This window comes from Xiphophorus hellerii, chromosome 15 (assembly GCF_003331165.1).
Source record: "Xiphophorus hellerii strain 12219 chromosome 15, Xiphophorus_hellerii-4.1, whole genome shotgun sequence".
Classification (NCBI taxonomy): Eukaryota; Metazoa; Chordata; class Actinopteri; order Cyprinodontiformes; family Poeciliidae; genus Xiphophorus; species Xiphophorus hellerii.
In genome coordinates this window covers 18,460,603-18,477,936 of record NC_045686.1, presented here as the reverse complement: position 1 = coordinate 18,477,936, position 17,334 = coordinate 18,460,603, and the positions used below count along the sequence as shown (strand labels likewise).

The window sequence follows — 17,334 nt, the reverse complement described above, 5'->3', positions numbered from 1 at the left end:
TTTTGGTTTAGATTTGGACTTTGACTGGGCCATTTTAACACTGGAATATCTGATGATCTACGACACTGTTATTGCTTTTATTTCTGCAAACTGTTACAGGTTCCCTGATGCCGTGTTATTTACCTGTCTTGTCATTTGCAGTGCTAACAGCACAAACTACTTTCTGCTGCGACCGCAGATCATTTAGCCTCCGAGCTCCCAGGGCTTTGATAACAACAATGTGACAGTGGAGCAACTTCAGATCCAGCCCATGAAAATCCAAACTTTAAATAATCATTGTCAGACTTTCTTTCTTTTTTTATTTTCTTACTCACAATAGCTTTAAGTACTACAACTTGTCAAATTTTCTCCCTGGTATAAGCTTGTTGTAATTGTCTAAATGCTTACAGTTACTTTTTATGGTTTAATTTTTTTTAACTCATGCTGCTTGTTGTTGTTGTTGTTCAGTCAGAAATTCTCCCTCCTGCCTTTCAAAGTAGCCCCCTAAAAAATCTAAGTTTCAATGAGACAGCGTTTAGAGTGGTTTCATGAATTACAGGAATTACAACGGAAAACATGTGGACCTGAACATACCCAAACCACGTCATAGGTAAAAAAAAATGTGGTGTGAATGACTGACTTCATGCATAACTTCACACCACGTTATGCACGGGTCTTTTGGGTCTTGGCCATGCATTCAAGAATACAGCTGGATCTCTGTACGGTTCTTGAATGCATTTCATTTCTCATCTGTTGGAACTGGCAAGCAGTAAATACCCGGCATTAAGGTGTTCGCACAGTTTTTTATAGCCGTTGTGTTTTATAGAGCCATGTGTATGTTTCTGAACCACCCCCTCAACTGCTCTGTGGATCGTCACCGCTGAAGTCGGCAGTGTGTTTTGCCCACAGGAACATCGTGTGTAATGTTGGAGGCTCATGAGTCAAGGTATAAATGGTGGGGACACCAACCAGGTAGGAAATGTCACGGCTGCTTTGCATGCAGATAAAGCAGCGGGTCAAACCTTGCTCACGAGGTGCGTTTGCAATTTAGTTTGAAAAGTATTTGTATTTGTTACTGCTTTCTTCAACAAGCGACCTCGCCCGTGACCCGACTGCTGTTAGAAAGTGTTGCTGGGTCTGATTCACAACAAGTTGACTATAGGGAAGCTGAAATGACAAGATAAAGAGGATTTAACATTAAACAAAGCATTTTAGAGGAAGCATAAAATTCATGCATGTTTTAGATGTTTTCATGTCTGCATGCAACACTCTTCAGATTTTATTTGTGGATATTTTGAAACCCTCGCATCCTTTCTTCTTTTTTACAACTATTTATGGGTTTGTTGTCATCGAGCCTAAAAGTGAAAGGTGACACGAGAAAACACAAAAAAGTAAAGGAGATGTGAAGAGGTACTGGATTTTTCCTATGGTATGAGGCATTACTGTCACCTTATAATCCAATGATGCAATTTAAAAAGGTTTGGTGAAGGATGGAAATTATCTGATGACATCTTCTCTTGACTACAATCTACAATTACTAGCAAAGGCACTAAAGGCGAGCACAAAATTGTAGTGCTAAACTGGGACCTCTGCAGATAAAATGAATTCAAGATTAAGATGTGTTCCGGATAGTCTCCTGTTAGAGCTGCATCAAAAATTGAAGATGACGCCCACCCACAGGCTGAGACATGAAGACACAAATATTCACGCATGCAAAAAGAAAAAAAGGAATAATAAAAAAAAAAAAAGCCTGACAGCTTCCACAAATTGCTTCCACATGATTGGGCCTAAAATAAATGAATCTATCTGTGACAGGGACATGCCGTCCAGGCTTTCTACCATACAGGAACCAGCTCAGATCTCGCTGTGGACAAACACCCACACCTACATGCCTGGTCACTCCTGCATAAAAGTGAGGCGGATGTAAAAAATGAAGACAGGAAGGAAAGATTCAGTCACTTCCTCTTCCTTAATGCCACAATGGGTCTATCTTCACCTTACTATCCACCTCATGCTGTGAGTCTTCCTTCCCTTTTCTTCGTCTTTGAGCCCCGCAGCAAACATCCCCCCGTCTTGCACTTGTTCTAGCTCCCTCTTCTTCTCAGCCTCTCTTCTGTATTTCCCTTTTCATTTTTTTTCTTTACCGCTTCCTATTCCTTTGACAAATAGTTTACCTTTTGTGCTTCTCCCTGACCTAACAACACCGAGTGGAAGTCTTGAATTTTCCCCTCTTCTCTTTATGTACAGACAAGAAAACAGAACTATAACAGTAGTTATAGCAATTTACTGAAGAGTGCAGACATGAAAACAAGTACAGCATATAAGCCAAGAAAACATCATCCGACCTACTCTGACAACTTTAAAGTCAGTATTTGTCCGCCGTCGGTTTTGTGAAGTTTTTTTGCTTTCTCGTACTTTTTCCAGAACTATTGTTTCAGAAAAGGTCCTCTACACATCTTGTTGTATGTTGGAAATGTCAAAATGTTGCTCTGTTCTCTTGAATGATATTCTGATCTGTATTTTTGGGAAATCAAATCTGTAACTTACAGAGTTCTCTAACAGACTTTTTGATCAGTTTTCTTTTACTGCGTTTGTGATAAGATCATTATCAGACTGAATTTATTTATGGTCTCTCTAAACCTGGTGTTTCTCTTCTGCATTCAGAGTCTAATTGATTTCGACAAAATCCACAAGCAGAGTTATGCTTCTATCAAGTGTGTTTGTAATCGATGTTGGAATAAAAAAATATATAAAAGAAAAGTTTTTACTTGGCAAAGTTAAATGAGTGGAGCTCTCCTTAATGTAAAGAAGGACAAATGAGGTAAACTGCTAATGTTTTGGGACGATTTAAGCTACATTTAAAAGAGAAAAACCGTAACATTTCCCTGAAAGGCAAGGCCGTGGTGACTGGTGTGAAAGGCCACAGAAGCGATTTATGCATTACATGTCTATCTTCATGGGGGCCTATTTAAGATAAACCTCTTCTGTCGTTTTAATAAAATATAAACTGAAGATTGATCCCGTTTTACATTAGTCGTTACAGTGCAGAGCCTGCTGCAGGAAGGGAGTGAGACCGGTTCTGGGTTTGCAGAATGAAGCTGTATTTTAATGCATTTTCTCACTTAACTTTACTCTCACACCACTGCACATGCAAGTAGCTGAGATCACAGAACATTTTTTTATGTTAGCATACAGGAGAATGTTTTTTTGTCATCTAATGTGTTCAAGCAGAACCACAAATTAAAAACACTGTCTTGTGTCCACTTTTCAGTCAGAACTTCAGACCAATTTTCCTCAAACACCTAAAAGCAGAAACAATGGGACAGTTGATATTAGTAAAGCCAACAGAAGATCAGCAAACGTGCCGGCTGGTGAATGATAGGACATAAATGATACATTTAATAAAGACACATTTTAAAAGCTTGACAAACAGGATGTTAAATAAATGACAACTAGTTTGTGCTGAGTTTGTTGTGGGTTTAGTGTGAAGTGATTGGCTGAGTATTAGTAAAATCAGCTCTGATTAGCTGATTATTTAGTTCATTGTTGTTAATGATGTACTGTCACAGCACCATCTCCAACAATACTCTATAAACTGCAACTCCAAATAATTACAAAGGCACAACGACACTACTGGCAGTTCGTTCTCCTCTGAACAAAAGGATGACTTAAACAAAATATCTTCGATTTAATACCTGTTAAAAGGATAATTTCTCATGTTTTGAAATACAACAAATGCAAATCATGGTTCTCAAGTCAGATATCTGTTCATTATGGTTTTTTTGTTCCGCTTTTTAGAAGTATGATCTATAAATAATGCTAAATAGGCACCACTCATCACTTTCATCCGCTCTTTTTTTTAAGAAACACTTTTCACCATGATGAATAACGCTCAACTAAAAGCTATTAAAACTAACACCATTGGTGACAAAATAATTTGTTACTGTCAAACTGTCATTACCAGGATTTTTTAGACACAACTAAAGGAACTGTGGCTTAGTGGCAGGCTGCTCATGATAAAATTCCTATAGAGGCCTATTAATGCCTGAATGATGAGCAGTGATGAACAGCTTAACCAAAAATAAAAACACATTCCTCAGAAAATGATCCTATCAAATAGGCGAAGAGTAAAAGTTGCTATTATTATTGGCAAAACTAATAAAGTGCAGCTGTTTAAACGATGACAACTTGGAAACTGACACTGCTAAAATATATGCAAAGCATATCTTAAACCATTTACGTTTGACCAAAGTGCTAAATGGGTAAATATAATATTAATAAAAAATGTTTATGTGGCAGTTAGCGATATTTAGCAGGGGATGCCATGACAGTGTCATACTGAGGTTTTACTCACATCACAGCTGATAATATGCTTACTAACTGTGAGAGTAGTCAGACTCCAGGCATGTATTAAAAAAACAAAACAAAACAAAAAGCAATGCAGAGGCAACAACTGAGATGCCCGTTTTTCAGTGAAAAGCTTTAGTTTGATATCCTCTCAAACATTAACCATATCAACAACAAATAAAATAACATTATGTTTTGGCTAAATCTGATATTTTAGGAAGATTTTATGCCAGAAACTTGACTTGTGAAGGCCGTCTTTAGAGGTCGGCAGCAAAGTAACATCAACTTAGCCGTTGCATCACAACCATCTGGGGTTTTTTTCTGCTCCTTATAAATAATTACACACTTGATACTGTAGCTGAGTAGGGCAGAGGACTCTCAGTCACCAGTGAGGGGAGCTATTGCCAAGAGCTGCTGGTTGGGTCAGTCAGACTGGTCTCTGAGTGTCTTCATGAAATACATAGCTGTCATACACGTCCCTCTGAAACTTTTTTCCCCCTCTTTATAGTTACTGTATAAGCGCTGGATATATGCATAAAAAAAGGAAAATGCAAGGAAAATGCTTTTGACATGTTTTATGAGAGTTTATGATTATTTGTTTTTCTGTCGTGAGATTTTACCTTTCGGAGAGAACTCAAATATTTCCCGTTTACAGCGAAGAATCGAAAAGAAAAAGCACCGCCGACGGTAAAACAGCAAGAAAGCCAAGTCTACAATGGTGGGTGGGGGAAAAAAAACAAAACATCTGCCTATTACAACAGAGATACATTCAAAAATGTATACTGTATACATAGATATATTTATACACTGAAAGCTGGAAGCAAGCAGTATTGTATGCTCTGGATATCAAAGCCACGGTGACAGAAGTGGGATTTCTCTCAGGGCTCTCAGCCACTTACTGCTGGTCCATAAACATTTTGTCTTATCTCTGCACTGCTCCTCTCTATTCTTTTTTTTTAGCTTTTTATTTTTTTACCCCCTTACTAATCCCATGATTTCTCTCCCATGGAGTTAATTTGTGATGGTGAGGGATCAGGGGTCCAAGGGCTCTCAAATTATTTCCTGGGCCACAGAAGTGCAATGTGTGTGTGTTGTTTCATCATGAGTTTGCGTGTGTTTGTGTGCGTGCGTGCGTGCGAGTGTACCCTTGCATGCGTGCATTTCGTAATTTGTGTGCTGGGCATCTGGTGGGCAAAAAGCCTGCACTACATTGATTGACTGGTGTCCTTAGGAGCCTTTTTTCATGGCTTAAAGAGAGTCCTTGAAGCCCATTTAAAAGCTCAGTTCACTCAATATCCTGATCTCTGCTGATATATTCAGCATGGTTGGATACGATAGCTTTCAGTCAAAATGCAACAGTTTTGGGGCGCCGAGTGGCTCAGATAGTAGAGCGTGCACCATGTGCAAAAGTCGTAGTGCTTGACGCGGTTGCCCTAGGTTCGATTCCCGGACCACTTGTCTTCTCCTTCCCTCTTCTACCTATTTCCTTCCTAGCTACGGCTAAAGGCCAGTTTCATGATGTTACCACAAAAACTTGCACTAAAATAAGTGTAAAATTCTATTGTTTTGACACCTATAAAACATATAGCTTAATCATCTGCCAAACACTGTTAAGCTACGTTGGATTGTTCCGCTACTTACTGAACAGAATATTATCCTGGAGAAGTCAGCTGACAAGCAGTCTGCAGCGGAGACAATTCTAAGGATACCAGCAGTTTGTCTGGTATCTCAGAGGACTTTAAAGTGTAGCAATGGTGTGATAAAACATCTTAGCAAATTTTATTTTTATTTCTATTTTAAGTTTTAAAATAAATATAAAGTTGAAAACCTTGAGCTTCTTGAGGTCGTTCCATAGGGTCATGGTGACATGGCGGACCACCATCTCACCCCCATCACTCTGCCCTTCAGTTCCAACTAACAATCTCCACAAATCTCCTCTGGGGTGTTCCTCTTTTCCACCAGCACCATCTCCAACATCCATCTTCCATCCCGGTCTCAGCTAGTTCCTCTGATCTTCCGTTTCTGGGATTTCTCACTCGAAAACTATGCAATATATACAAAACAAAAGGCTCAAAATGCTTCCTCGGTTTCTGGATGAAGTGGGATTTGCTGTTTTTTTTTTTTTTATATGCGGGGGCACATACGCTCGCAATCCACATAGCTAAATCTGCATCATCAGCACGTGTATGGATCACACTCGGAGGCAGTTTTCCATGTCTGCTGAATATTAGATGAGGCTGATGCAGCCCTAAAGCCTCGCAGCGGCGGCAGGTACGGCGGGTCAGAGTGCCAGATGTGCCAGGGCTGATCTGTGTTTCAGTAAATGCTGTTTACTGCTAGTCTGAGCACGGACTGTGGGATTCAGGTTTTCTGACCAGGAAATCCCTTACTCTACTCCCATATTGCAAATACACACATCTTTCCACTTTCTCATTTCCCTCCCTCCCTGTAGCTGAATGTACTCACTACATACTGTAGAAGGTCAAGCAGACAGAACCTTAATTTTGGCTTCAGTCCCTGCAGATATTAAGATCAGAGGTTGTCCAATCCAGATTTACTGCCTCCATGTTACACTTGTGAATTGAGAGAGAGAGAGAGAAAGCGCTGTGTTTGACTGAGATGTCCCTGATAAGACAAAGGAATATCTAAAACTCACACTCCAATTCTCCAGGTAACAGCTGCATCCAACCGTCTCTCTGGTGCTTTGGTTTTTCTCTGTGTCTCTCGCCTTCAAATACCTTCCTTTCTGAATCCAGGAATACAATCGAATGAGATATCGCTGAAGGGCACTCTTAAGATGTTTTTTTTTTTTGCACATTTCTTCCAACATCCTGCTTTTCTAGTGTGAGAGGTGAAACAGCAATCTCATGCTGCATTGGCTTTAAAAGACAAATCATGCAGAATAATTACACAGACGGGAGCAATAATCAACAAACTCCTCACTGGAAAGAAAAAAGCTTATAATTTTTTTTTTTTTTTTTTTAAAACCACTCATCTAATGACTAGTGTCCGGACAACAAACATCAAAATAAATTCAATTATTCCACACACAAACATGGACACACACAAAATAGCGAGTGTCAGTTGCGGAGCTGCAGCTGAGGACATGTCACTGGGATCACTGAGAGAGAAAATTAATCAGGGGGCCTGAGCCAAAAGCAGGATGTGGCAGACTTCAGAGGAAAGTCATCTGATGATCTTTTATGCTCTCCTTACAAGGTGTGAGTCTTGCTCCCCTTTCTTTCCGCTGGTAGTACACTACAACTAATCTCCAAGGAGCTGCTGGCTGGCAGAGGTGTGAATGAGTAGATGAATGTCACGCCTACGGGCTTTTGGACTTCGCAGAGCCAGCCTATTTTTACTTCCTCCGAGCGGCGAATGCGAGCCGCGCCAACGTGTAACCGTATCTGATAAAATCCAGCCTTCTGCGGCTGGAACAGGAGCGGCAGAGAATAATTTGGAAACAACGTAAACAAAAAAAAAAAAAAGGGGCAATAAAGCCTGTTCTCAATTTTTATGGGTACTTAAAAGGAAGCACGCGGAAGCCCACTTTAGATAGGAAGCACTCCGCTTCCTTCGACATACCGACCCAAGAGAGAGGTTAATTTGGAACAGTCGAGTTTGGTTCATACATGGGTGCAATTTCCCAGATGTTTGAATCTGCCAGGTAAATCTGTTAGAATTTGATAAACAAGACCTGAAAGGAAACTCTGAGAGTTGAATAGTTGCTTTTGGAAGAAGTTTCCGAGCCTCAGGACAAAATTCCTACTGTAAAGTACGGAGGTCCTGAGGCGTGAAGTGTGAATGTTTTTCTGGTGCACAAAATACATGGTATTCATGAGGAAAGATTGTTATGTGGCAACTTTAAGGCAACGCGAGACAGGAAGTTAAAGCTTGCACACAAATGGGTGTACCAAATGGACAATGATCCTCAGCATAATAGCAATTTTAGTTATAAAGTAAAAACAAAGTCAATGTTTTATTGTTGGTCATCATAAATAATCTCAGAGCTGAAAAGGTGTGTGTTAGCAAAGGTTAAAAAGTGATTCTACCAAATACAAGCTTCCAACACTGAAGAAAGTAATAAAAATACATTTTGGTAATCCCACATGTTCTAAAGAAGTAAAAGTTCAGTCTGATTTAATGTCAGACAGCGAGAGCGCAGCTTCAACTGAGAGGAAAGAAAAAAAACAATGCAGCACAGCAGGAGCGTAAAAAAAAAATTCAGAAAACAACGTTAAGAAGACTGAAAACCATATGGCTGCTATGATGAAAACAGTTTTATTATAGCATTCTGGTCCTCTTACGAATATATTTTCTCACAAAAGGTTCGTGTTATTATTTTCTGCAACACATTGCAACGACCGTCTATTCTATTGTATATCTTCAGAAGAGGCATCTGGTTTCAGCTGCACATATACTTTTAATACAACTGTATTAAAAAAAATAAATAAAGAAGGAACTGCATTTTTCTTCTTTTTCTTACCAAACATGCATATACTGTAGCTCAAAAAAGGGTTTCAAAAATCAGTTTCAAGCATCAAAACAGCATTTTTAAAAAAAATAAATCTCAAGCTGCATTTTAAATAAACTGAGGAATTTTAGTGTAGAGCAAAAATGTTCTCTTATTTTAAATTGTGAATTCGAAATGATCAAATTCCATCTAGATTTCATTAAAAAAGCACAAAAATGTCCTTTGATGAAGGTTGAAGAATCTGTGCATCATCATACTTATATCACCAGCTGCGCACAGAGTAAGGTAAGATTTTCTTCCAGGGCTAATGTTGACAACACATCGAATGGACATAGAATATTGTGTTCATTGTACGACAGACAGATGACTTCTTTTTCGGAGGTACCCACTGGCTTTGCCGCCCTGGGTGAAGAGCCGCGCCCCCTCTACTCCATATCAATGGAAACTAAAAGTCTGAGGTGAACCTGCAACGTAATCACAGATCTTCCTGCTAAGCCGCTGCTGCTGCTCTGTGTTAACATGTGTAATCTTTTTAGTGTTTTTCATACATGACTGCTTGATTACAGATAATGAAGTGGACAGGAAAAAAAATAAATAAAAAATGAGGGCTACCGCTGAAAGATTCCCCTAACACAGCCCATGCATTTAAAGGTTTAACAGTGCGAGTGTGTGTGAGAGCGAGACAGAGGAACAGTGTGAGCCGAGCTGGACCCCTGCGTCTCCTAGTCATTACAGCTCATTTGTCTGAGTGCTATTCCACTTGGCTGGGTTGAGTTAACAGTTTGCCCTGGCGCTCTCCACCCTCCTCTGAGCCGAACACAGCGACACATGTGGAGAGAAGGAAATAGGAACATAATGTATGACTTTGGGAGGGCTCGCGCACGTACACACTCGCTTCTTAATGGACCACAAGCACATATACGGTACATCTTATGCTTTCCGGGAGAAAAAATAAATAAAAATAAAATGTTTGTGATTAAACTCACAGTGGCAGTGGCTGTTTAATCCTCCCGATCCCCTGGAAAGTCTAATGACAGCTAATCAGATGCACATCCACGGTCTAATTAACCAATTAGCAACTAATGGATACACAAACGCTATGCAAAATGCCACGGATTCATTAGGAGACACTCGTAGTTTTCACTTCAACCCAAGACTCTTTTTCGGGCCAAATTAGGCCGACAGCAGGCTGTTAGCAGAGGACATGAGCTATATTCCGCCCTGCCTTCCTGAGAGCCTCACAGCTGCAGACGGGGAGGTAAAAATAACATTCAAATCACTGATGTACGTCACAAGTAATACAATCCCCAGCATACTAATCACTCTGATTTTAAAATTGGATCAGACAGCCAATTTCTCTGCTCAATATCATTTTTGGCTCCTTAATTATCATCTAATAAAATTTATAGCAAGAGCATCCAGTCATTAAAGCGCAACAGAATGTAAAATGAGAGCAAAAGTAAGCCTAATTTTAGGACGGAGAGGCTGCATGGAAATAAACTTCACTTCATGGGTTTTCACTGAGACTTTTACGAGTTTAATTTGGGCGTAAATGAAAGAGGGATAAGAAGGGGAAAAAAAAAGTCGGCTCCAAATATTTTGCTTTTCTGTAAAAGCGGAGATCCCTAACTCAAAACAACAGGCGACAGAGTGAAACAATGTGGCGACATTTTATGAGTTATCAGACCGTGAGATGGAAAAAGTTAAGCAAGAAGTGTAGAGAGGGAGGGGGGAAAAAACGAACGCAGCACAGCAGGAGAGTCGAAAAACTTCAGAAAAAGAGACAATTAGGAGGAGAGTGAAAACCATATGGCTGCTTCTCACAAGCTTTCAGAAAAATATATATTTTTTAAGTAACACAGAGGCAGTAAATCATGATTAGATAACCTTATTTTTTCTTTTTATACATTTTTCATAAAAGTTTTTGCTGTTTTTCTGTTCAACGTATTGCAAACAGCTTGTGTCTTCAGAAGAAATAAACATTTACATTAAAGATTTTCTTTAACCAGCTGAATTAAAGTTGTAGTTCACAACCAATTTGAGAACATACATGCTACAGCTTTAGTTAGATACCGAACCATTTTATACTAATATGTATAAAACATCAAACGCTGATATCAAAAAGAGCTTGTAGCTGAAGAAAATTCTCATTTTTAGTTTCCCCATATTCTAAAAGCTTTCCTTTTTTTTATTTTGTGGTTCTATTGTCTAACGGCACACTTCAGTCATAGTGCATGGCAGTGTTTCTAGAATCTTATTTTTAGCAAATAGCTGTCCAAATATACAGTAGTGTTTCAGCACCACTGAGGAACAAACATAAAATAGAAACAAGCTGCTTGCACTGTTAATGGCTATTATTTAAATCACCTTTAACAACTGGTTACATCAAATGACTGAGCTTAAAAGTGGAAACGTTCAAACGAAACATGTTTTTTTCTACGAGTGCATGCTACAGTGCTACTGCTGATCAGCTAGCTAAAAGAAGGTTACTTTCATTTCTCTGCAAAAATGACACATTTTTCACCGCTGCATCTGTTTTAATCTGTAAAGAGCACAATGACAAAAATAAAGGTTGAATATTTTTAACACTAAGCTCTTAAACACGGCCATTTAAATTAATGGGTGATTATTCAGAACTTTCAATCATGTCTATATATCACACTGCTGGAACTGTAATGAACACATGAAAATCCAGCAGCAGTGGAAACAATTGTTGCCTTTCGGTTTTAAATAAAAGCAAATCGATCAGGCTCCTCTTCGCTTTCGACACTCCACCGCAGAGTTACACAAAGACACACAAGACCAACAATCATTCACACAGCATCCCTTCAGGCGTTCTAGAATATACCGTCAACCAAACACCCATATTTGTGGTGTTTTTAAAGTCCTCTGAGAAATCTCCTCCCTCCCCCTCTCACACACACACGCAGAAAAAAAACATGTAAACTCAACCCAAAAGGGCCCCAGAGAGGATCTGAACTCAGGGTCGCCTTGCTGTCAGGCTACTGTTCAAACCACTAAGAAGAAAAAATAAATAAATTTGAGAGGATACATATTTTTCCAGAGGGTTATATCCAACAACCACTGTGAACTTAAAACAGGGCTGACCCCGGTTTTCCTGGACAAGAGCAGATCCAACCTTTTGCTACTCTCCATCTCCTATGACAGATATGATTTTTACCCTGTTCATACTACACATACTCCTTTAGAGCATGTGCGAACAAATGAGTGTATTATTAATGGAAGTATAAATACACTATAATTTTTAGGGTTGAAGTAAGTTTAAATTAGTAAACAGACTTTTATTTATATGCGAGTTTTCTAAAAAAGAAAAAAAAATCTGGCATTTCAGACAGTTTGTCACCTTATAGAAAGCAGTAAACATTGTCATGAAGCAAAAAGTATTTTCGAGATTTATACAATTTTATGTTAATTCTGTTTTCCCACTAAATCAAAATTAAAATTTTCAGATTAGGCAATAATCTCATCAATAACCTTTTTCTAATTTCTCTCAGCAAATTCCTGGACCCTTTTCTTTAAATGTCATCATTTAATACATCAGTCCTCTCCTCGTGGTCTGCAAGACGACCATTCTGCTCTCAACTCCGACATTCCCACAAATGTCATCAAGAAAAACCTCTTCCCTGTTCTGGAAGAGCATGGATTCACAAATTAAGCGTTTATGTCGAAACAAAGAGACTTTAATCCTCGCAGTATCTCTCCAGACACCTGTTTTGCTGACTCTCCTCATTCTTCTCATCATTCAGGCGTTACTAGTCCCTGATGTTGTGGGGCGCCACCTGTGCCCCCCTCTTTCACCCTCCTGCTCTTCGCCAAATCCTTGATGAGCTTAATTCTAACCCGAGTAATGAGTTCATGGTTCAAAAAATATATGTTGACAGATATTTCCACCACATCAATATTCTTTGTCCAAACATGACTTTTCTATTGACAGGCATCGTTAAGGATATGGGAGCAAGTGAAACAGTAGATATATTATGAAATAGAAGGGAACATACGATATAAAACATTGTTTAAGGACAGGGTACTTTCAAGTGTTCAGTCAGGTTACATCCTCGTTGTATATAAAGTATTAATAAAGACCAGTTTTCTAAATAAATCAATTCTTCAGATTAGAAAACTGCAAGATATGTAAGAGTATTATGCTGTCGATAGCCGGAGGGAAATGTTTTATGCTTCTTATGATGCCATTAGCATCATTTATTGGACTAATTGGATAGTCCTCATCTTTGCAGTTCCAGTTAAAAGAAAGACTTTACCACTTTTACAGGAGCAAATAATCCAGAATATAAAACAATTCCTTGAGAAAGTATTCACACATCTTGAGCTTTTCCAAAATTTGCCCACAAACCAATGCATTTTAGTATGATTTTTATCCAATGGAGCAACCTAAATCGGTGCATAACTGATGTTTTAAAAGTTTCTCCACATGAAAGCTTATGTGAAACTGAAAAGAGGGGTATGAATTAGTATTCACCCCCATTATAATACAGTGTAGAATCTTATAAATATATATTCTGACATATAGCAGTGACTGACAGTCACATAGTGAAAGCAAGTCAGTCACTGCTTTCACTATGCATTGCTATGGGCAGGCCCCAACAATAGCTAAGAAGCTTATTTTTGGGAACAGGCTACTGCGGGCAGTAGCTACGGCTAAGGTTTGTGCTAAAGTTAGTGCACTGCCTTAGAATTTGTACTTTTACAAAAGTAAAAATCTGATGTTTACTTTGTGGCAGGCCCCAGCACACACATCAGTCAAGTCATAGATAGAGTTCTTAACCTGTGTAAAGCAGAATTAGGTTATAAAATAAAATCCTAAACATTTCAATGAGCAATGTTCAATACATTTTATGAGAACGCAGGGTGTGACATGACTGCAAGCATACCAAGACAGGGCCATTCCCCTAAACTTATAGGTTGGGTAAGGACAGATTTGATGAAAAAAAAAAGGGAACCGCAAACGTGGTTGAAAGTGCTCTGGTCACATGTCATCAAAACTAAACTTTGTGGCCTTCTTGAACAAAAGCTGTGTTGCAAACAACTAATTGCTCTCTGATATTATTAACACCAAGGGAGCTCATCAAAGGTGATGAGTAGAGCTGATACTGGGCAATGCTGAACTACTTGCAGAAAATTGAATGAAACTGAAACGGAGCAATTTGGAAAAGACATTTCAGTCTCTTGATGTGCAAAACTGGTCGAGATGGATGGTGACAGATGGATGAAACCCAAACCTGTACAGCTGTAATTGCAATGAAAAGCGTGTCGGCAAAATAGTGACTCGGAAGAACAGAATGAATATGCATGCCAAATTTTATAGATGTAGTAAAACAAGAGGTGCATATACAAGGCTCAGACCTCTTTTTTTCTTCCTTTCTTTTTTACTGCTACTGCATCTGTTTGATCTCAGATACAGATACTCCACTATTAGCCAGGCTCCACTAGACAATGCCAGAGAGACACCCGAACCTCAAGCATAACTCTACATCAGTTTAGGTCTGAATTACTGAGGAAGTTAATTAAAATTTTGTCCCATAGGGGTACCTTGGATTTCTGGGCTAAAAAGTGTCCAGGCAAATCAAATTTATCCCAAGTAAGAAGAATGTCAGTTTAGGGCCCTTAGAAATATTCCCATGCACTAATTCACACATACACACGCCCTCTCACACACACATACGCACCGATGCCTTAATACACCCACGTATGCACGAAACCCACTAGTTCACAGATTGACTGCGCTCAGCAAGAAGTGCTTCACGGATGGCAGTTTTTCTTTCTTTTTCTGCTTGACAGACTTATCAACCAAGCTCAGGTGGTGCCCCATCTGCTTGCGCACATTTAAAATCCACACAAACACACAAACACACAGTCACTTACTGCTTACACAAGAAGACATGTGCTCAAGGAATAAACTCAATCAAACGTCCGCCCTTCAAATTTCAATTCTGATCTCAGGAGAGGAGGGGGGCTTTTCGTCTCACATCCCTCCATCCCTTCTCATCCGTACTGACCACACAGTGACCTCTCCTCCTGTTCTCCCATGTCCTTCCACTTTCACATCCTGTGTGTGTCAGCAACACTCCCCAATAACCTCAAACTCTCCTTCCAGTCGTCATTTTATCTTTCTCGCCCATCAGCAAGTCTACCCATCCCAGCTACCAGCACCATGCCGAGGAGAGCCCACCCCGTCCAGCCTGACAGATGGTTGAGCAACATGTGCAAGAAGATATGAAGCCATATATGGTGGTGTGAAAAAAAGTATTTGACCTTCTATAAATTTGGTCCTGTTTTCACTTTGTTTTTTTGTTTCTTTTTGTTTACACACGTTTGAGATTGCTAAACAAACGTTATCAGGCAAAGGTAATAAACCGGCTGTTTAAGGTCATGCTAACGCAGGGATGTCCAAATCCAGTCCTCTCAGGCTGATGTGCTGGTGTCCTTGATCCAACATGGCTGATTTTAAAAAATGGATAAATTACCTCCTCAACATGTAAGTTCACCCGGAGTCACACCAGTCATTTGATTCAGGTGTGTTGACCCAGAGTGACATCTAAAACATGAAGGACACCACTGTGCTAAAGCAACTCAATCTGATTTAAATTCAGACTTTGACTAGACCACAATAAACTGTTAACTTGGGTGAACTTTTATGTTTTGGACTAGTCCTCTTGCATAACCAAATTGCACTTGGGCTTAAGGTCACAAACTGATGGACAGACATTATACCTTTGATAAATAAAACTCTTACATATACAATTTTTTAAAGTATTGTGGCATTAGGAAATAGAAATGGTTGTGGTGATACTAACTGACCTAAAACAAGAGGAGTTCGGTCTTTTCAGACAGTGATAAAAAAAAGAAAAAGAAAGAGGAGTATGTCTCGTTTTGTTAAGTGTACGTAAATTTTGGGTATCAATTGTATTTCTGTTCCTGCAAACTAACTTCAGAAAAGCAACACAAATAAATGAAATCCAGTTATAATATCAAATTCAGCTTTGAATGAGTTCAAAACTTTATTTGGAAAGAGAACTTGTGGTTGTATATCTTAATCAATAAGCCATTGGCATAAAACACATCATGAATCTATTCATCACCGCAGCATTTATACACTAAAATAATTCTGTCGTAGAGGCCGTGAGCGAGTGTGAATCTGTGCGCACTTCAGGCTGCATAATGGGGATGTGGACCACGTTAAGATATGCACATACAAAACACGGCAAAATGGGCCTCGACAAGAAACGCTTCAAGAAACTGCTGAGAACAAAGAGAAACTACTGGATCGCGGATGAGTAATGGCGTGACAACGAGCACCCGGGACGCCACAAACATCTCCTCTCCAGAGGCCAGTGATTCTTTATGAAGCCCCGTGAGAGTGGATTAAAGGCAATTAAAGATACAGAAATACTGACCTAATGCAATTTTCCAAATGTTTGTTTACTGGCAAATAAACGCAGCGGCTGGACAACGGCGTCGGCTGGTAAACCGACCTCTCGGTAAAGTGCCATTTGTTAGGCAATTATCCCTACTCTGCCAAGCAGAAAATAACTTCAGCTGAATGGTAAGGTGTGCTGGCACAAAACTCATAATACCACGCAGACACTATAATTAGGCAGCTCTTTACAGGGGAACGAATGAGGACCTGGACGACCCCGTGGAAAAAAACCCTAAAAACTCTACAAATCCTGTGGCCAAAAGCAATTTGCTGGTGCCGTTCAATTTTCATGAATTATTCTATGATTTAACGATGTAAACAAACACGGCCTTCAAACAGCTTGGACGTCACTGGCTGTTGAAGAGTAAATGTTTGGGCGGCTGCATTAGGAACACTTGAGGGTGGCCAGCCATTGTTTGAAGGTTGTTAGATGCTTAATAGGTTCAGTGGTGTACAAAAGTATTTATGCCTCTAGAACCTTCTCACGCTTTCTCACAATAAAACCAAATACTTGAATGTATTTTATCGGAGTGATAGACCAACACCAAGTGGGGCATGGTTGTAAAGGGAAAGGATTATGCATTTTCTTTCAGTTTAGTTTGCATCTGTATTCAGCTCACTTTACTCCACACTTGTGAGCAATCTAATCTCAGTATGAATACAGCTACCCTGTGAAAGCAGAAAAAAACCCCACACAGAAAAAGTTAAAAGAAGTTATGTAGCACTAAAAACACGCAAATGTGCATCACCCTTAAACCCACCGTCCCAATGGTGAGACACGGTGATGCTCAAAGGAGCTAGAGATTACTTTGAAAAGGTGACGGGGGGGGGAAAATGTCAGTCTGGTAGAGAAATACCCCAAATGTCCAAATTTAACTACAGGAAAAAAATATTTCTATAAAGTATTTACTCAATGGAGTCTAGTTGATTTCTGTGCATTCGCTTTCCTTCACTGTAAAATTAGGTGAAGGAAATCTTTGCGTTGGCCTATCACAAAAAATAAAATAATCTAAAATATGTGTTTATAACACAAAAAAAACTGAAGGAGCGTGAACGCTTAGCAAGGTCCTCTATCTTG

The 17,334-nt window shown here is 39.4% G+C and overlaps 1 protein-coding gene across 3 annotated transcripts in view; it reads right to left on the bottom strand.

Moving 5' to 3' along the window:
* klhl29 (kelch like family member 29) overlaps positions 1 to 17,334 on the bottom strand; it is a 287,833-nt gene that overhangs the window by 77,656 nt on the left and 192,843 nt on the right. The gene's annotated exons all lie outside the window — the stretch shown is intronic.